Raw genomic sequence first — 21,000 nt, forward strand, 5'->3', positions numbered from 1 at the left:
GTAAAATAAAGTTATTAATAAGAAAACAATTTGCACCAACTGCTTGTGAACCAGTCTGAATATGCACCACTTCAGCAACAGTTCATCACTTGTCACATCTTACTGCATAGCACGTTATGACAAGTGGAGGTTCTAGTTTTGCACTGTTTGAAGCAGATGCATTTTTGATTTCACCAAACCTTGGTTTTCCGGCACCAGCTACCAGAAATGCTCCCACTTGAGTGCAATTTGAGCACAGAAGGCTGATTTTGCCTAAAGGGTTTTCTAGTCCCTAGCTGTGAAGGAACAAATGCAGTCACCCTTCTAGAATGGGAATGAGTGGCCTGGCTTAGCAACACAGGTCTCACCAACATGGCTGTAAATTAGGTATAACTGTCACAAGTTACTGCAGCCACACCAGAGCAGAACTTCCATGAGACCAGGGTCATGCAGACTGCAGAGCTGATGAAAATGTATTAGGTCCCCTGGCTCATCTCACATTGTCCTAATCTTTCTTATGCATCACTGTGTGCATGAATTATATTACATTTCGTTAACAATGAAGAATTCTCAAAATTAGTGTGGCACTGGACCTGTTCAAAGTGTTCCAACGTGTAATTAATGATGAACTTTGCTTTTCTATCTCAGTTTCCCTGTCAGTCAAGTGGGGATACTGTCCAGCTGTAGCTGCTGGGGACTTGGCACATGCGCTCCATTTGATTGTGCTGCCATGGGAGCCCTGGAGCAAGCAGGGCTATGGAGCCTCAGCCAGTGAGGTGGGCCACAGACCCAGGCCTCCCAGCAGGCCTCCGCTCCCAGCTCTCCGCTTGCTCCCCACAGGAAGACGCCTCCGTAGGCAACAGACAACACATACTTTTTTCTCCCCCCTCTCATTAACCACATTGCCTTATGCAGCTTGGTGAAGTCTGCAAACACATGCAATTAAAAACGTCAGGATGTGATAAAATGTCATCGAAAGAAAACAGATAGTTCTTCTTAGAGCCTTATTTTCCAGAGCAGGAGTGCCTGCAACAACAGGGAAGCAAGTGCCTCAGAGATGGAAAACATGCCTGCTGAGGCCCAACCTAGCCATGGTGTTGTCCTGGCATGGCTGATGTCCTGTGAGCAGACACACAGTGGCAGCCATGGTCACCACACCCCAACCATTCCCTGGTCCCTGTCTGAAACCACTTCACAGCCACGATGGTTGAGCACTACCATTAAGGGGTGCAGAGGCATGGGGTTCAGGCCAACTGGCACAGACAAGGTGGGGACAGGCTGAGGCCACCACCACCCCACAGAGCAGCCGAAGCGGAGGCTGCAGCCTGGTGCTACATGCTCCTTGGAGCTGCGGCCACCTTGGCTCAGATGTTCTGCCCTTAAAGGAGAGAAACAGAATGCAGAACCTGCTGCTCCTTCCATCTCCCCTTCCTCTCCCCCATGCCCTGCAGAGCAGCTCAAAAGAAAAACAGGAAAGTAATATTTGGGCAAGTAACAGGGAATTTCCTCCTTTCTGAAACTGACTACATCCCTGCACTTGTGCCTGGGGCTTCCTGCACTGCATCCGCGTTTCTCTTTGTACCTGAGCTGCCTGGGGTGGGGAATGGCCCTTCCCCATGCAAACTTCCCAAAGAATCAATACTTGAGTCCTCATGGAATTACTGCCCTGGGTAAAATTTGGCCCACAGTGTTTTGTGACAATAACTTGTGAATATTTTTTTGTTTCTAAAAGCATAAGAACTTGCTTTCAAGAGTAATGCTTTCTAGAAGACTGGTCTGTGGTATCAAACCATTGAAGAGGGAAGCTGCAAGTTGGTAACGACCTGCAAGTATGTATTGCACAGCCCTTATAAAGGAACAATACTGTAAAGGTCAGGTGTGGTTTCATGGCACAGCTTTACACCTTGGCCTCTCAAAAGTAGACTATATTCTCAGCAAATTGCTCCCCTTATTTACTGCTCTGCAGCTGTGACCTCCTGTGGTCAGAAGGAGTCTGGCTGGTGCTGAAGGCTGACCACGACCAGCATGAGGTGCTTCCCAGCCCCACAGCTGAAAGCCCCGCCACCCATCTGCTCTACAGTGCACAGGAGCACTCAGCCAGCATGTCACCCACTGGCACACACCACACAGCATGTCTCCCAGTAGGGTAACTTCACTTCCTCCAGAAAACTCTCTGGGAGAATGAGCATCAGCTACATTACTCGATCTGAACTATTCACACATGCTCAGTTTTGAGGGGCAAAGCCCCTTGGGTTCTATTCTTCCATATAGGCATTGCTTTCACAAGACCTTGCAAGGAAAGCATTGATTATACATTTTTCAGAGCAAGCCACTGTAAGAGAGAGGGTGAACAGGCTGCTGAAAAAACAAACCCTAGGAAGCAGACTGCTGGTATAGCTGGAAGGGGGTGAATCATTCTCGTTTCAGAAGCAGTGTCATTAGCCTGGAGCTAAAAGAAGCAAAATAGGGAGTAAGGTAAGGCATTTGATAAGAACAATGTCCTTGTGCTTCTTTTTTGTTATGATTAACAGCTATTACCAGTAAGTAGCAGAATCTGTGACTATACAGAGAATATAAAGTTTTGTTCTCAGAATAGGGGGCAGCATTTTCACCAAACAAGAATGGACATGGGAGGTTAATTTAATTCCTGGCATAGCTGGGCATGTCTTAACTCCAGCTTATGAAAAAGTGGAAATGCATAATGAAGACAGACAGTTTTCTTGCTAGGTAATGAGATACAACTTTCACCACAGGATGAGAATTGTTGGCAAGATGTGGTATCAGTAAAGAGAAACTCAGTATTGCCAGCTGAATAGATCTGTCACATTTCTTTCCACAAATGTTATGTCTACTACTGCTACAAATTGCACAGCTAAGTGATAAAACTTAAGAAATGTGAAAAAATATTTTCTCTATTTCCACCTCTGTTTGCCTTGAAAATCTGACAGCATTTTGTTTGGTCAAAGTCGTATTTCAGGTCCACAGGGCCAACATTTCTTAGCCCTTTAAACCTGTGCTGATCATTAACAGCAGCAGAACTTAAACAGTTCACAGCAACTCACACAGGACAGAGAAGGCAGTCTTGTTAAGTGTCTTTTAACTAGAAGGAAATAGGAATAAGATAACCTTGTACAAGAATATTAGCTTTAAAACATTGAAATGGGGTCTTTAATGTCTACTGCTTACATCCTGCGCCTACAGAAACAGAAATAATTTCATGTTGCCAGAACCTTCCATCCATGAAAGTCACACTGATTTCATGAACTTCTTTAGAATCAATCCTTAGATGACTATTTTTTACTATATGAAGAACAAACAAGTCTAAAACACTTTAACCCTCCAGCTGAGTCTATATACGTTTTAAAGCTATTCTATTATGTACATAGTTAATGTGTATATTACTCAGGAAAGAGCAAATATCAAGTGCTGCAGTAAGGTTCATGTCACTCATTTGATTACTGTGTTGAAATATGCTACTGTCAATAAGCTAGTACATTAAAGTTTGTTATGAATAATTACAATTAAAACAGCAATTGACAAAATGAATGAAGGAGAAGATTTTGTAACTATATTCTTCTTACCATACTTGGTAATTTGAGTAAAACACTAAATCTGAGTCTGCTTAAACAGAGGAAGGATTCATAAGCATCATCTATTAATTTGGAAAGCACCTCAGTCACACACAAAAAATATTAAAACATATTAAAACCTATGCATGAGCTGATCTTGGATAAAACATCAATTTGTATGCCATGCAAAATAAGCTAGTCCTTAGCCACCTTTCACAGGTCTCAGAGGTGAAGCTATAGAGAGTGTCTTGCAGAGGTGGTGACCCACCCAGCAGGAAGCCCTGTTGCCGACTGTGGGACATTAATGCCTGAGAAAGTACCCACCCTATCTAATAACAGAGGACAAGGGAAAGAGGTGGGCTTCTCAAGCCGTCCCAGTAGATGCTCAAGGAGGTGAATAGTAACCATGTGCATCTCATCAGCCAAGCTTCTTCACAGCAATATCTGCCTTATGACATTGCAGGCAAAAGTGGTGTCTGAGTGCAGGGCACAGAGTCGGGAAAAATAGGCTGCACTTTGACAAGTGATTTTAGAACAAGTCAGCTTTTGAGACCCAGAGATAAGAGGAGACAGATAGGTTATGAGTATGATAGGATAGATAGGATATGAGTAATATCACTGTCTTTTAAAGGGATTTTAAAAGTAGACTGAAGATGCTTTTATGCAACTTCTTAGAACTCTGATTGCTCCATTACATCAATCAATAACAAGTGGCAAATTGTTTGAGACATTTTCTGTATGTTTATTTATTTTCACTGGAATAGCAGGTTCTTTTCACTTTGATAGACATAAAATGGTCTGACAAGACCTGCTGCTTTGTTATCTATTGGTGGATTCCACATTCTGCTCCTTCACTTATCTCAGCTCTCCGGTCTTCTCTGAAGTACCACAGAGCTTTCCACCTACTTTTATTTTTTTTGTTATTTACCTACAGGACAAAAACCTTTATCTGCTAATCTACTGTTTATGCTGTCTGAGCTAGCCTTGGCCTTCATCTGAACAGAGAACAATCCCCATTGACAAGTTAGGGCCAGATCCTGCTCTGCTTCATTGCAGTACACCATAGAAGTGTGTCATTTCCCACCTCCCTGTTCCAAAGCAGCAGGTGGGATCAGAAGGGATGGAGTTCCCAAGGTCACCCTTTAGGTACAGTTCCCCATGTGGAGAGGGCTCTGACCCAGTTTCTGCATCATTCGCCTCTGGAGTCCACCATGGCATGGAAGCCTACTTGGTGCTGGCTCCTGTGGGACCAAAGGCACCCCTGGGCTGCCAGCTGGATGGTACAGCACACCCACTTCACCATGCTCCTTACTGCTGTGAGTGAATGAGAAGAGGTGAAAGGGAAAACAAACAAACAGATGTGCACACAGTCTTGACTTCTGCAGTTGCACTGGAGCAGACGGAAACTATAATGGACAGGAATCCTGTTGCTTTGCAGTGTTAGGCAGCTTCCCCCAGTGGAGTGGGGGTACGAACAGCAAATGAAATTGGCCCAGGAGAAAAGATCATTTGTAACTGCCCTCTGGCAGTGGGAAAAGGGATCCCCTACTCATCTGTTACTGCCTACACTCAATGTTGCAGCCTTAGTTGGAGGCTGAGCAAAGGACCTGGCAGCCTGCTCTGCTACACAGAAATCCCACAGGGGACCCAGGGGGCCTTTGGACCACATGGTATTCTTCAAGTACTGGGTGATACTGGGAGAAAACATGTTGCCTGTTTGGCTCCAGCAGGGTTGCACATCCCTAGGAGATCTTGATCGTTGGATAAAAATCTTGCAGCAGAGAGCAGAAGCCTGTAATATTATCCTGTCATGGTTGAGGACACCAGTAGGTTTTCCCTGGGTATTATTAAAGGAAGTTTATAATTCTCACTTCTTTCTAATACCGATGGATTAATCTAATTTTTGCTAATCTGCCAGGACAGAGTAGCTGACACCTGATTCCTTCAAGTCACGACAGCTGCTTGCAGCTGTGTGAGCCAGAGATTGTTAAGCACACAGTTAACTCCCACAGACCGACTTAATTTCCTTTTTTTTTCCCTATAACCATTTCTTAGGCGAGTCTCTCCTGGTATTTTAAAAATTCATTTTAATCAATTTAAAATTAATAAAGAAACAATGAAATCCTTAGGGCCTGCAAACTCCAATCTCTGCCACACTGGATGTGATGAATCAGCTTCAGCACAGCACGCCGTGGTGCCCACCGTGGGAAGCCTCCAAGGAGCTGTTGCTGCAGCTGAACTAGGTCACTTGACTAGCTATTTACAGAGAAGTAACCATTTCTGTGATTGTACGTTTCTCTGTTTCTTATCTTAAAGAGAGCTGCTGTATTCTGAGGGCACAACCTCTGACACTATCTGACTGTGGCCACACATGCTGTGGCTCTGCCTGCACATTTGCAACAAGCAGAGAGCCAGACACGCACAGAGCCGGACACACATAGCCAAGAGGCCATTCAACAAACCTCTCTGAGAGGAGCGAGAGGATTGCAGCTGCCGGCACCAGGGCACTGCAACGCACAGGACCCCATTCCACTCCTAGAGCACAGCGCAGCACCTATGCAAAGGACAGGCTCCAAAATTCCTCCAGTTACCATCCCCACTCCTCCCCAGGCCGGGAATAGAAAACAGCAGTCCAGATGGCTAGTCCTGTGTGCCAGCCTCTGATTCACACCTTCTCCTAAAACCTGGGCTCAGCCCAAGCCCAGCTTCATTCCCTTCACAAAACTGCCTCAGCTCTGCCAGGTTGCTTGGGGCCAACTATAGTGCTGCAGCCCTGTGGCACTCCAGGGCATCAGCAGCCAGCCTCTGCTGTGAACGCTCAAGCAGCACACAAGGAAATGTGGCTCCTGCCTCACCAGCTCAGGGCTGAGAGCCTGGCAGGTTGGCTGCTCATGTGCATATGTCTGTGGGCCACAGCAGCACTAGAACGTGAGCACCTTGCTGCGTACAGCATTGGGCAGAAGGAGGCTGGACAGCAATGGGGAGACTAGCACTCTTAGGCTGTAGGCAAGCTCTCCATGTCCATTGCCAGGGGGTGATGGAGGCTGCAGAGATGTTACAGCACTTTGTGGCACAGAAGTTCCTGGTGTGTAGCTGGAGAGGAGCAACAAGGCTAAGAGAAGGGCAGAAGCCCCATAGCCTGCTCACACCATCTCTGCATTCAGTCCTCTCTACCTGCGTTTTCCCCTAGCATACCCCTTCTGAGCATTTCCAAGGAGAGGGCATAGGAGTCCCCTCAGCAAGAACCCTTTGGCAAAGCCATGATTTCAGCTGCTGTTTGCACAGGCTGGAACAAAGGGAATACAAGGAAGCTACACGCCAACCCTTTCAGGAGCAGCCAGGCTCTGCCAAAAGCAGAAGGCTGCCCATTATCAGTTTGCAGCTATGCTGAAAAGCAGATCTGAATTAACACTGGTTTGCAGACCTTACCTGAAAACATCAGTGACCCACTTTGCAAGAGACAAGTACACAGCATCCCATGGGAGAAGGCACCCCCTCCTCAGCCACATCCAGCTCTGCTCCTTTGTGGAAAGGCCTGGCCACACATGAATGCTGGGAACTCAGCCCAGCTCCCCTCAGCAAGGATGCAGCTGGGCAGCAGCTGAGGCACTTTTCTAATGCTGCTCTGCTGCCAGGCTCACCTAACTTCAGTTATTGCTCCTCACACCAGAGCCCCGTAAGAATCAGACACAGCAAGGGTTTCCCCACAATGAGAGAGGAACAAACAGTACTCAGCTGGGCCTTAAAAGGGGAAAAAAAAAACTTCACAAGGAACTGCCTGCTCTTTCTCAAAAGCAGCAGTTTCACTTCCCTTACAAGCAGTGGCTCCAAGTAACAAGATGCTTTGAGTAATTACCTGAATGTTCTTTGGACAGAGCTTGAAAAATGAGCTTATATGTGTTAAATAAGAAAGAAAGATCTAAAGCCTAGAACTGGTTCTTTACTAACAGGCAAAAGGTTTGGACTGAATCCTTTTTATACCACACTTTACAAGGACCTCACACTGAAATTATTCAATAAAAGAACTGAACAGAGTCCTGCATATTTGTCAGGGGCTGACCAGAAAAAGCAAGTATTATGGTTGGCTTGTTCATTGTTTTTTTTAAGGAAATCAAATACTCTTTTTTTTTTTTTTTTTGTCATTACAATGACAGAGCTGTAAAGATTTAGCAGTAGCACCACATTAGCCTTCAAGAAGCAAATAAAACAACTGCTTCCTCAGCTAGGTCAGCTTCTATAGCAAGTGTTATATTTGCCATTATCAGAGCTGAAAGTGGAAAGGAATACCTCATTAACACACAGAAGGACAAAGGATCTTCTGTGTAACAAGGGCCTGTGTAGTGCTAGGTGCCGGTACTGAATTGTCAGCATCCTGAATTACGCTTGCCCAACACAACCTTCTGCTCCTTTAGAAGAAGCCACTTTAGTATAAAGCTGTATAACTGTCCTCCTTGAATCCCTAGTTTTTTTACTTTCAACAAGAAACAAAACCAGTGTTCTACAGTCCAGATAAGGTAATCATAGCAACATGCAGCTGTTCTACATGGAAACACAACTGTGCAGCATCAGTATTACTACACAAGGCTCAGATGGTCTATTGTATTTGGAATAAATTGCAATAGCAGGGAGATAAATGTGCCTTGTGGTCTGTGGAAAAAAAAAAAAAAAAGACTAAAAAAAAGATATCTAACAGAAATATGGAGAAAATGCTATATATATGGAGAAAATGTTATAAACCCATTATTTAAATAGGTTTATTCTGATACCACAAAAAAAAAAAAAAAAAAAAAAAAAAAAAAAAGAAAAAGGCAAGAGTAAATCACTCTCTAGCCATTTATCTTTACAAAGTGTCCTTAAAGGATAAAAGGGCTGCTACCCTCCTGTGTCTTTGCCCCAAAACTAGTACTATGTTCATACAGAAGGCAAAGGCACTCATGTCATGTAACAGAAAGTGGCACCAGAAAAGCCTTGAGGAGCCAACTCAAGAAATCTCAAAGGGAAAAAACAAACAAACAAACAAACAAAAACAGTATGAGGCCTACTGAGATGCCTACTACAGTCTCACCATGCTGTATGCTGGCCAAACACACCTACTTTGGCCATGAAACCATTAAAAGCAGCTGCACTCTTCTATTAATCTGAGAAAGCTCTGATGATGTGACTTTTTCCAGCTCTTCATAATTGGCTTGGTATAAAAGGTCAGATTGGGAATTAAACACAAGACAGGGCTTTCCATATTTCTGGCAGACTGTTTCATGCCAGCTATTCTGGAAACTAACTTGAGCACAAACGGTATGCGACTTACAAAGACACAGAGATAAATCAGCTGCTACAGAACACTCAGAGGCTAGAGGACTAGGATTGCTTTTACGTTCAATTCCTGCTCTGGCAAGTGCTCTCTTTCTCACAGCAGCTTTCCAAAAGGGTCCAGCCACCTCAGGGACTTAAGCTCCAGCATTCCTGCTTACCAGCTGCCTAACTCAGACAAGGCTGCATCTCCAAGTTAAAGTCTCAGGACACCTAAAAAAAGATCTGAACATACTGGGAAGCAAGAGTCCTAATGCTGCAAAGCAACATAGTGTCTATTTCATAACTAAGCCTCTCATATTCCAGAAGTGTTTTTGTTTCTTCCAGGGAGGAGCAACATGACAAAAATATTTCCTGTTTACCTATTCATATTCAGCTGTGATAAGAGACAAAAGACTTCAGCTCATGCCTTCATTTTCTCATTGAATAGAAATAAAGATGAAACAAAATGGTCAAATATGTTCTTTTTTAAATTAAAAAGGTAGTGATTGTTGTTGTTTTACCTTAGAAACCGAAGTCCTGCTTCACTTGAACGTGACTAAGAGCTGGTGCAATGATAAATGATGGAATAAACCTGTAAAATTTGTGTGTGACGTTTCAAAAAGCTTTTTCTCAAATGCATAGACTCAGGATTGCTGGCATTCCTGAGATAAATAATTCAATTATTTAAAGAAACAAACAAGTTTTAAGCCTTCCTTACGTATCAAAAAGAAGGTGAGAAAAGAACAGAAGGACTATTTATTGTATGTTATTTGCAAGTCACAGCTAACTTCATACTCTAGCTGAGATCATGGGTAAACTGACATTATTATGTTGTATCATGTCCAGGGCTCAGTTATTTCATTTTAAGGTGATGGGGTCATTTAAAAATTATTGGATAGCCAACAATTTTAGATCTTTTTCATCTATTATAAAAAGTTTTTTGTTTTTTTTTTTTTTCTATACTTATCCATTTAATGTTCATGCTTTATCTCCTTTAAACACAGTCTCTCTGCTCTTTAATATGCGAAAAACTGCATACCTTGCTGAGGACTCCCAGTTGAACCCTACTCATCCATTCCTACTGTCAAAGCAATCTCTGAAATGATAGGCCTATAAAAAAATCAAAATTCAAGGACAGATTTTGTACTGAAGCAACAAATATATACAATGCTTTAATGACAGTGTTTGTTATTGGTGTCATCATTTCAGATTTTTTTCTGTTACTGAGATTAAATCTGAGTAAAATACAAACATTAAATCATTGTCATAATCAATGAATAGTTTAGTCTTTTTTCATCAGCCAATTAACATAGCATATCTAGGGAAAAAAAAAATAATAATACTCAAAGAGAAGGGACCTAAGCTTTCGGTCATAAGCTTATGCTTAACTTCCTTAACCTAGTCCTGTTGCATCAGGGATCATTCAGACATCATGGGATGTATCATAACAAGGCACAGGTCATGATCAGATTCAGGCCGCAAGTGGCTAAAGAACATATCTATTCGCCTTTTCTACTCGTCATTTTCAGGGCTGTCATCCTGCCACGCTGATGACACAACAAATGGAAAGAATTAATTACAATTTTTTTGAAATGGTATTTGTAGAGTGCCTTGTCCTGAAAGAGTCTGATGCATCCAACTCAAAAAGCACCTGCTACAGAAGGTAAATAAAATATCACAAGAATCAAATTCTAATACTTAATTAGTTCTATTTTTTCTAATAATAATTAACTAATGCTATCTTAGTTCTAATTATTCTAATTATCCTAATAATTGACTAGGAAAGCAATGCTTCCCTTGCAGAGTATGCTAATACATACTGCTCCAAACTCATTCCATTCATGGCTGTAGTATTACTTTGGGTTTACATCAACAGAGGTAAGAGCAGGTTGCTGCTTCCTTGCTTGATTTCATTAGCCTGACCACTGCAAGTTGGAAGGATCATTTTGAACAGTTAAGTGATTTACATTAATTTCCCTCTGGCTTTAAGAAATCCTTTACTGATCCAGAGGTTCTTTTATTCTGTGTTGCCAGAACCTATTTACTTTACTTGTCAAGATGTTATCCAAACATCAGGGCTTCCAGTTATTTAAGTAAACATTTACATTGATCTAAAATCTAACATCCCCATTTACAAATGGGAAATTTTACCCGATCTTTAGGTCAGAGGAAGCTTTGTGGGTAAATCCTATATCCCTCTTTAAAAATGTAGAGCATGCATCTTCTTTTCCACTTGCAAGGGAAGAGGAAGAATTGTCCAGCCACCTTAATTGCTATATGGGACAATGAGATAAAGAACATCTTAAGAAGAAACAAGAAAGTCAGTTTGCATACTGTGCAGATTTTATGATGCTTACTTCTGTAGATAGGCTTTTTATATAATCCTAGAGGAGCCAACAGACTGCTTGCCAGCTGCATCTACTCAATCAATTTAATGGTGTCCACATACAGCAGAGGAGCTGCTAAGTGTGTAACAGAGATTGTTCCTGCATGTTCTTATCTTCTTCTTAGTAATCTTCCTAACAATTTGTAAAATGAAGAGAAAAATGTAAAGAAATAATAACATTTAAATTTTAAATGCCCTGTATCAGTGATGCCACCAAGGATTATAACTTCTCACCGCTCTCCAAATGCAGTTGAGGAATCAGAAACACCAGTAGATCCCTAGTACCCTTGCTTCTGTCTTCAGAGTGGCAAACTTCTTCCCTTGAAACCTGTACTAATGACATTTTACAGTTGAAACACAACTGGTGATAACCTCACAAAAACAGTTTTAAAACATACTCAAGCATCAAACTTCCATTGATTCCCTTGGAAATTATGACTGTGAATACACATAAACATCTGGTCACAAGTAACTATCAAAATTTTCCCAGGTCAGCTACTAAACACCCCTTTAAAATTACTTTCTTAAACAGGTGTTTTCTGAACACTGCTTGAGATACTTCCCTATTCAGAACAGCCAATACTGTGAACAGATTGCCATATGCAAACACTTGTCTACAATACAGCATGCCCTGTTCCTTATATAATGCGGATCCTTAGCAGTTTTGTAGTGCAGTAGAAACCTTCCAATATGAGCAAAAGCATCTGTTTGACAATACTTCATTTATTTAGTTTTCCATAAAGATTTTCCATCCTGTGGTATGCATGGAGTTCCTTAGCCCTGCTGATAAAAGGTGAAGGATACAGAGAGATTAGACCTTGAGAAGGAGATGGCAGTGAGATGCTGCAATATACAACCTTGTTTATCATATCCAGTGTTCTGAGTATGCTTTGGGATTTTTTTCAAGTATCTATCTCCTGGTTTACTTTACTAAATCATTTGAAAAAAGAGCAGAGGGGCACTGAATGGGAACTGATTACATATTTGATACTTCGCTGTCTGGAAAATGGTTTGGACTGAACTAGTCTTTTGGTGATAAGAACATTGGAACCCAACAAAAAATCTACATCTACTTTATTTCTGCAGAAGGCAGAGACAGTGTTAAATTTCTGGTATGGACTGTGCAGCCTGTGAGACATGATGCTTGATAAATAAAAAGTATTAAACGCTACAGTTTCAAAGCTGTTTTTTATTTGTTTTTATTTGTTCAATATTTTCAAGGGTAACACATGGAGAAAAAAATGAAGTGACTGACAACAGATGATTCTCAATTGTTGGCTTTGGTAGCACAAAGTAAAAATGCAAATGCATTATTGAATGAGCACAGCAAACAGACGGTTTGGTCACCCCCACCCCATCCTTATATATAAATACAGACTTCATTCAGAAAATGGCATTACCTTTACTCAGCACAGCCTAATTATTAGCTTAAATATACAGCACATTTTCAGGACATCTATTTTATAGCAGCTTCTCCCATGAGCTTAAGAGTACATTAATGTGTGCTAGTAAGTGTGATTATAAACCACCTACTGGATAGAGGAAGTTCTGCTGTGATATTTTAATTTATCATTTACACCACTCTGCTAACAAATGGAAAAAAGGGCACTGTAAATTTAAAAGCAGGCATACATTATCTTCATGTATCCTTCCATATTTTTAACTTGCAGCTAAATTTAAGACTTGGAAGTGCAAGTAGATTAAAGCTCCATCTAGTGCCAGGGTCCTGGAAGTTACTGAAAGACTTGCAGTCAAAAAACAGCAAACACGCTTGCCAAACTGTCAAGCAGCAGCAAGCCTAATGGCTCAAAGCTGTAACACACAAAGGGAAGTCAGTTGGAATTACACTTACATTGTATAAGGGTTTAATTTTAAAGCTGCTGTGTCTTGTACCAAACAGAAAAAAATATACTGTCTGGATATAGACAACATTCTCCAAATGTGCACATCCCAGTCTCTGGAACCAAGCTTCCACTCCAGCAGTTCTCTCCATGGCAGCCATGTACCATTATTACAGTAATATTCTGCACTACTGATCTTCTCCTGATCCGATGAACTCAGCAGGTGCAGGCAGGGAGGGAACACGGAGCACTCCTCCCCGAAGCCCACTGCCTGGAGCTAGGGTGCTCTCAAGAGAAGTGGAAAATATGTGTTTGAAACTCCTCAGGGAAAACAGATCCCACTCCTGGCCTTCCCATTCCTTGCCAAGTGCTTGCAAACTGTTACACGGCAAACGCCTATCCCAGCTGCAGAGGCCACTTCATCCCATGGGGCCTGACACCTGCACACCTGCACCGTGTGCCCTCACAGGCTTCACCACCCAAAGGCAGGCCAGAAACAAAGCCGGCATCAGGACAGAAACTTTGGAGCAAGTGCCTATATTCTGGTTTTTGGATCTATCCCCTGGTCACTTTCTCTTTTCTTTCAGCAAAGCAGTTCATAAATAAAATCTTTGTTTTAATTCTGGAATTTACAGCAGTGGTATTTAATAGTAGGTATGAAATGGCCAAAAAAAAAAAATCCCAATTAATACTAAAAAGAAAAAGAAAAAAAAAAAAAAAAAAAACAACAACAGTCCACAGCTAAAAGAAAGATAAAGCATAGGGAAAGGGAGTAGGGGAATTGACAGAAGGGGAGGAGAAAGAAAGAAACAAAGGAACTTCAGCAAAGATAACAGAATAGTTCATTTAATCTTTGCTAAACTCAACTTAGCATTCTGCATGCTGTAAGGTGATCATGTTTATACTGTGGTTAAAATTGCAAATCCTTTTGTGCCATTTCTATTTCCTGTTACAGAACATAGTTTCTAAAATAACAAAAATATATACAAAAATATTTAGTAATTTCAATTAAAAACTTTTTTTCTACGAAGCCACACATTTTTTGCTTAACTATATTTGATAAAAATTATTATTCTCTCAAACTAGTAAATATCAGAAACCACTACCAAGCAGTTACAATGCTTTAAGCATGGGGAGTGAACTGTATTTTTTCACCACTAACTACTTCTCTCAAAAAAAGAAAGTTGGAATTAGAGACAAATATGTGAACAAGAACGAGAAAAAACTGTGCCCAGTAGAAATACGCTATAAAAGGATAAGATGGAAAAGTATATAAGCTGGCATTTGAGGAACTGCTATTTCCGCTGCTGCAGACATCATTTGACTGATGACTGTCCCAACTTCCACACCAACAATAGATTTCGAGAAACAAATATACATTTGTCTACATGCTGCCTCCAAGCTTTCCTATTTTAGTAAAGCAGTTCCATTCGCTTCCAAAGAGCACGTATTCCAATTCATCCAACTAAGCCATATCTACAAATAGGTTATTAATGGTTTTGAAAGACTTAGGCCCTTATGGTTTTTACACATGGCTTGACTACTAACCAGTGTTTACCATTATTTTCTCAAAAGACATCCCCCGATGACACCATAAAAATGCATCTCTATTAAAACAAAATGAAAAAAAAAAAATCTAGCTGGTGCTAATGTTCTCTTCCAATGTTTTTCCACATTTTTTTTGCAATGCAAAGTGCTAAAACCGTACCTGTTACTAACTCTGCAACCAAAAATGTGCTGTGTGTTACAGCTGTGTTATGCACACTATTCTAAACTAATAGTTTTAACTATTTAACTGTTTTAACAAGGGTTTGTCCAGCAGGACATGGTAACAGGATGGTAACTCAAATTGTTAACAACCAAAGCAATAATATGCTGGATTGTTGATTATGATATATATATATGCATTTTTGGTATACCAAATTCATGTATTTTTGTTTAAGAAAAGTGGTCCTCATTCTGCATTTTACATTTCAGTTTCAAAGAAAACTGAAAGAGGACAAATCTTTTCACTCTTCTAGAGAAACGTAACACACCTGAGTTACAAATCTTTAAAAACTACCCTTTGCCATTTTGTGTTTACCTTAACTGTGAGTACAGATAAGTTGTGTTAGATGTATCTTTCCCATATACATCTCCACATAACCTCAGCACACACTGTTCGAAATGTGCATGACCAAGAGCAGAGTGTTCCACAATTGCTCCTATCTAAATGTGATTCAGTGACTTTGTGCAAGCTGACTTTCTGTATGAGGACTCCAGGAAGGTGGACAAGGGTGCAACAAGAGTCACATACAAGAGTCACATAGCAGATGACTGGATTCTTCCTACCACCCGTAATACTATTAAAAAGGTCTGCTCCCAGCTGCTGTAAACATTGATTTAAAAACAAACAAACAACAACAACAACAAAAAACAAAACAGCACCCACTTCAAAACAGCACATAATCAAAGATTCAGACTCAATTTACACTTACGATGTGGAAAATGTATGCTGGTTTAAAACCAGTCATATCTGGGGAGTTGAGGTCTAAACAGATGTCAGTTAACTGCGATATTGAAATGGGCCTGCTTCACTCTCCCACTCTAAGTTTTCAATACCCTTTGTAGAATTTCTTCAACTTAGCATTTTCAACATGTTTACCTATCTTAATAGCTGTTTGATTGAGATGTAGTACTGTTTCCTTAGCTTCAGAGAGGTATAAAAACAAAAAAGGGTAAATCTTATAAACGAAAATATAAGATTTTGAGAATTCTTAGGTTACTTTCCCCTTTACTGAATTATACTTTTCCCTGTTCCTCCCATTTTTATGTTTTTAATGTTTTCTTCCATCCACACCAGATTTGATGTTCTACAGTTCAACAGTATTAGACTTTCATAATAAGTACACCTTTTCTAAGCACAAAATTCATGTATTTTAAAACTTTTCCTTGATCTTCTTTGGTGACTAAGTAGACAAATTTGAACAGAATAATGTTCAAATACTTTGTTTCTCAAAAATGCAGTGTTTATTTGCATTGATGTAATTGAGAAAAAAAACACAACATCTATGGCAGAAATAATTATCTGGGTGCTGAAATGGAATATTACTTCATATGATAAATTAATACAGAAATATTCTAAATATTAAATATACATAGACTGGCTCTTCTTTGGTGAACGGACAGCAGGCAGTTTGACTGCTGTTCATAGCTAAAATGAAGTACCTCCTGGCTAGAGAGAATTCTGGTACTAAGTTTAAAAAAAAGAATTGCAGGAAAAAAAAAATAGTAGTTTCTGGTTTATTCCAAAAATAATACATAAATAATATATATTTGTATTTTTACATAGCAGTGTAAGGTTGTAACTATATAATTGATCTGTGAAAAATATTGCTTTCTGTACTACAGAATTATTATTAAGTGCTTCTGTGAATGTTTTGGGTAGACATTACATATGATAAACAAATTTATGCATCTGTGATCCAGAAATCCTTTGCACTTTTAACAAATAACAAGCATCAACAGCAAAATTATTTGTGATCATAAAAGGAAATATCACCCAGATAGACATATTTACAGATCCTTTTACTGAAAGAAAGCTCCATGAGGGAAATGATGTACTGAAAAAAAGTTCAAATTTCCTGGTTGGCCATGTGGTAGACTGAAAAAGCAGCAGAACGCAGTGCAAAACCAATCACATAAAGAAATTGTGAGCCAAAGTTTTGTCAGCTCAGTAACTGGAACATGACCTTGCAGCCAAAAGCTGGAGCCAGACTGTGACAAATACATGGTTTGCCAGGATGCTGCTGCTGACGTTTGGATCATTTTAAGTATGAAAGAGTCCTGGCATCACTGCAGTGCACCCTCAGTGTAATGCTGCAATAGGAAAAGTGTGTTGTTGTTGTTGTTTTTTTTCCTTAATGCCTGCTCAGACAGTGCAAAAATGCAGATCTGTTAAAAAGGTAAACTTATCTTCCATTTAACTTTGACAGGGAAACAAACAGATGAAGCCTGGGAAGACTTAAATGCTGTTCTTTTTCATCTAACATCATTTCTCAGTGCAGTCAGTGCTCTGCACAAAGAGTGGAGGTACAGACTTCATGCAGTAATAAGTTAGCTACTCTGGTTGAACCCCAATCAATGAAAAAACAATTGTCCTTAGAACCCATGCTTACTATGTTCCATTTTTTAATTTTCTATTTTCTCTCTTACTTGGTACTTCTCTAGCTCACTACTGCATTTCTTAGTTTTAGTTTGCGTTCTTCTTGTTAAATACACAACCTTTCACCCACCAAAAAGATCAGTTAACAAAGGCATGAAATGAGTCACTAATGAACTTGGATAAAATAAAATAAAATAAAATAAAATAAAATAAAATAAAATAAAATAAAATAAAATGAGCTTCAACAGAACATGCTCCCACCCTCCCTCACCTGTGTCAAGCTACCTATAAACTGACTAAATTTCACACACCCAAGCAAGAATTTGCATACCAAAGATATTATAGTATTAAGGATTTTTGTTTGTTGGCTGCTGACAAGATCACAAACTTATCTTAAAAATCCAAAAGCTGAGCAAAGTTTCATGTTTCTGAATATATTTTTTAGTTCCCTGACTAGACAGCCTATAAATCTGGCCCACAAAGAATTGACCTCAGATTTAAAGCCATTGTTTCTGGAAGCAACTTAAATAGAAGCAATATCATACCCCTACCATCTGACATAGCAAGCACTCCTAACCCTGCATTTGATTTAGAAGTTACCTTTTAGCTTTGTTATTTTTTAATTTGATGGCTGAGTAAACAACAAAGGAAAGAAATTCTTCTCAACTTCTTACCTAATTAATTAATCCTTAGCAAGACAAAGGTTTTGCTGAGGTATCTACATGGTAAAGCTGTATCAGGCAAGCCTGCTCTACAAAGAAGAAACCAACATTTGCACAGGGAGTTAAACTATCTTTCCCAAATGGTGCAGGAGATACCAGATTTTTTTTTTCTTTTTGCAGATCTTTCTGGATGGTTTCAAGTGCTGTTATACAGGGCTCTTTTTAGTGCAAGTAGAACTATGCTAGCAGAACTTTGTACTCTTAATCTAACCTTTGTTGCATTTTGTAACACCCTATTTTTTTAAAGTTAGCTCCAAGTTTTCAGCTCATTAATATTAAATTCCTACCATTTATTTCAAACGCTCATCCCAGCCTTTGGCAGCTTCCTTGTTTTTCAGCCAAGTTACTTAATTAGCTGGGGAAGCAGTCTGCAAACACTGCGCTCTGGTTATCACCACAAGGTCACGAGGCAGAATACTTCTTGCTGCCTGGCTTTTAATCAACAGAACTGAATCTGCTAACTCATAACACTTTTAAATCAGTTTTACCCTCTGTACTTCCGAAAGCACTTGTGGTCAAGACAAAGATTGCCACAGGAAACACAATATGGTCTAGAGAGGAAGTAACAAGAGCAGTACCACAAGCTAATCTTATAACTGTTAACGCTGAATGAACTCTAGCTCACAGGTCCTACGTGAAATCCACTGTCAAGCCACTGGAAATTTTTGGTGTGGAATCTTCTTTCCGTAATTTTAGGTAGACTGATTGTAGCCATGATTCTTTTCCCCCGGAATGCTAAGTTTTCAGTTAACAGCAGTAAGACAATAACTGAGAATTCTGTATCTCAGTAGATTCTGTATTAAAAATGAAAATAAAAACAACAAAAATCAAGCAAAATTATATTTTGGATATTTTTCTGTTAGCTCTGTAAGGTTTAATTTTCACATAGAAGACAATCTTACTTTCTAGTGATGGGCACTTACTCTTCCTGTCTATACATAAGTGATGTTTAATGTTTTCTCCAGGTCAATTTGGTGAAAAACAGGAAGAATGAGGGATATCACAAGAAATCTTACCTTTGGCTCTCCAACCATTTTGAGCACAGCAGCAGTTCTGGTAGTTACAAAACATGATAGAACACTGCACGTTATTTTACTCACAAAATATATGGACTGCTTCAAGTTTTTGGTCACTTTCAACTTTTACATTACTGATATAAAAGCAGTAAAGTTTCTCACAAAGTTATAAATCATATGCTCTAGTTAAATACAGTCCCTATTTTCAAATTATTTCAAATGATTATTTTTCTTTGATGTGGTCCAATATAAATTTTAGATGAAGTTCTGAATGGAAGACTAATTAATAACTGTTACAAGCTGCATAAAAAAATGTGGCAGCAGTGTGCAAATACCTTCCAGAAAGTAGAACTAGCAGGTTGAATGCAAAGAGACTAGTACACAGCAAATCACAGTTTAGCTACTATTCATCCTAACTATATAGCTTATGGCCAGATGGCACCACTTCATACATACAGATACTGATGTTAAAACAACCCACATTGACCAATTTTAATTATATTTTTAATATATCTATATTCTTCATTTAACAATGAACAATGTCAAAGATTCAAATTATGCTTGTGGCAAAGAATAGAACTGGAAATCCTCTCTCTTAGTCTTTAACACACAGATCACATCCTCATTTTCTTAAACCCAACAGACTCAAATGTGCTCTTGCAGTAGCGTCAATAAAAACAGCACCGTAATGACTACATAAGCTAACATACAACACAACCAACTGAAGCAACTCTTAGTGAAATTAGAATTATATAATAATGTTTTTTACCAAAAGTTCTGGTGACTGTTGAAATTGTAAATTTTACAAACTACCTTGAAGTTTCATAATATTAAATAATGGTAAACTGATTTAATCTTCACTTTCTAAATCTGTTGCTGCTAGAGTTACTTCACAAATAAGATGAGTAAAAGCTGAGCTAGCACATATCTGGCAAATTTCATCCATTCATTTATATTCAGGTGATCCCAGACTGCAGTGCCATTATTTCCAATGTATATCATTAAAGGCAGACAACTTTTTACAGTAATTTTCTGTATTGCTAACATCTGTTCAAAGTAGCAGTCATACTGCTGATCACCTATCTTATGCACATAATAAAACATGACTAGACCTCCCTCTGCAACTTGCTGTGGAGGGTACAACACACCATGCTGTGGGGAACAAGGGCTTTGATGAGGCTGTTAAAGAAACTTTCTTCCTCCTCAACCATACTGCCCTCAGATAAAAACACTGACTTTTGCTGTTGGTGGACAAAACAGCAGAGGTCTAGTTCCCACCCTCAGCTAGAGACACAAAAGATGGACACTGAAGCAGCTGCATTTCCTTACAGAGTAAGTCCAGCTCCTAACTGGCATTGGCCATTTGATCTCTACTTACCATGAAAGAGGACTGGACACTGGGCTGTGAGGGCTCTGAAGCTGGAGTTCTTGGTCCTCAGGCAGAAGGGATGACCACGTATGTTGGAGAGTACATGCAAGAAGGTGACTCAACTCCAGGCCGGAGGCCAGTATAGCCTTTGGCTAAAGCCCTGGAAACCCACAGGTGTATCTGAAAACTACCTCCAAGCTTGTACCAACCAGCCTGCCATCCATGCAAAACCCACCTCTCATTAATCAAAGGATAATGACAGTAGCAAACAGGCAACCCAGGAATTCCCAAGGCCTGCATCCGTGTTTGGGATGATATGATGTCTGCATCTATATTTATAAAATCCACATGTTAAAGTGAAACTGTCTGCAATCCTTACTGGAGCTTGCAAAAAGCAACAAAAAATCCAAAACATATTCCAAAACGTATACAGAAAACCAAACACATTTTGGTCCAACTCCAAAAAAAAAAAAAACATCAGCCTCTTGCTCATTTAAGAATGACATGTTCCATCTATGCAAGTAACAAAGTTCAACTGGCACCTCCTAACCTCCTAGAAGGGAGCATGAAAAATGAGAAGTGGCCCTCAACAGCAACAGAAGAAAACTTTCTCTCTTTCTCTCCCTCCCATTAAAAGAATCTGGGGAGGGAGGATGATAAGATCCATCCAAACATCACAGAAAGT

At 39.8% G+C, this 21,000-nt stretch overlaps 2 long non-coding RNA genes across 5 annotated transcripts in view; both read right to left on the reverse strand.

Moving 5' to 3' along the window:
* Positions 1 to 7,254, reverse strand: part of LOC118171211 — a 44,933-nt gene extending 37,679 nt beyond the window's left edge. For 2 of the 4 annotated variants that reach the window (XR_004753105.1, XR_004753107.1), the window contains exons 1-2: positions 7,190 to 7,254; positions 6,978 to 7,069 (exon numbers count right to left, since the gene is read on the reverse strand). This is a non-coding gene — a long non-coding RNA (uncharacterized LOC118171211). Of the gene's footprint in view, positions 1 to 6,977; positions 7,084 to 7,189 lie in introns of all 4 variants that reach the window. The other 2 variants (XR_004753106.1, XR_004753108.1) reach the window with 1 other exon arrangement.
* An 8,729-nt stretch (positions 7,255 to 15,983) lies between these two features.
* LOC118171213 lies at positions 15,984 to 20,755 on the reverse strand. The gene is made up of 3 exons (XR_004753110.1): positions 20,325 to 20,755; positions 18,123 to 18,724; positions 15,984 to 15,994 (listed from the first exon to the last, which is right to left on the reverse strand). It is a non-coding gene; the product is annotated as an uncharacterized LOC118171213 (long non-coding RNA).
* Between the last annotated feature and the right edge of the window lie 245 nt (positions 20,756 to 21,000).

The sequence above is a fragment of the Oxyura jamaicensis genome, chromosome 9, assembly GCF_011077185.1.
Source record: "Oxyura jamaicensis isolate SHBP4307 breed ruddy duck chromosome 9, BPBGC_Ojam_1.0, whole genome shotgun sequence".
NCBI lineage: Eukaryota > Metazoa > Chordata > Aves > Anseriformes > Anatidae > Oxyura > Oxyura jamaicensis.